Raw genomic sequence first — 800 nt, forward strand, 5'->3', positions numbered from 1 at the left:
GGGGCCCAGGGCTGGCCGGGCTGAGCGAGGGGGCTGGGGCGCCGGGGAGGGGGAGCCAGAGGGGCCGCCTGCCGGGTTGCCCCTGCAATGGCATGTGAGGACTACTAGTAAGTGGTTCTAAGATGACAGCTCCCCCGTGAGGACCAGAGAGGTGATGAGTGTGCGCCCAATTGCCTCTGAGCCACTGTGGCCCCAATGCAAGCGTGAGGGAACAGTGAGGGAACAGACCGACCCTTGCTGGGCAGCCTTGGAGAATGAAAATCCCTACCCCCAAGCTCAGCCCGCAGGGCAACTGAAACACGATCCTGGTTAACATTCAGAATTAGGGGATTAACTGACCCTGGATTTAGAGACACGGATTCGAGTTGTTGAAGGAGCACATCAAAGGTCCTGGCTAACATTTGGACTTGGGACAGGTAATCATCCTACTGCAAAAGGACATGGTTTCAAATGGCTTAACAAAACCTCCCCGAAACGCCAGGATAGCAGAGGGAAGCAGTGGCAGCCCAAGGAGGATTCCGATGAAGTGCGGGTGCCCTGAATTCCCAGCCCGGGCCTGAGCTCAGCCCTGGCAGGAGGTCCTGGACCCTTGCCTTTCGCAGGGTTTCCCCTCTATGCATAGAGTCTCTGGGGCCTGGGGATGTGAGTGGGGGAATTGCATCTTTATTTTCACTAGCCTGTAACTGAAACCTAGCATTTCCCAATATTAGAAAGGCAGCCAGCCAACCACACCATAGCGACTTTGTCACCAATAACCACCAAGCACAGATATTTTCCTATCATGGGAGTTGTTTCAGATT

The sequence above is a fragment of the Myotis davidii genome, unplaced genomic scaffold (genome assembly GCF_000327345.1).
Source record: "Myotis davidii unplaced genomic scaffold, ASM32734v1 scaffold854, whole genome shotgun sequence".
Taxonomy (NCBI): Eukaryota; Metazoa; Chordata; class Mammalia; order Chiroptera; family Vespertilionidae; genus Myotis; species Myotis davidii.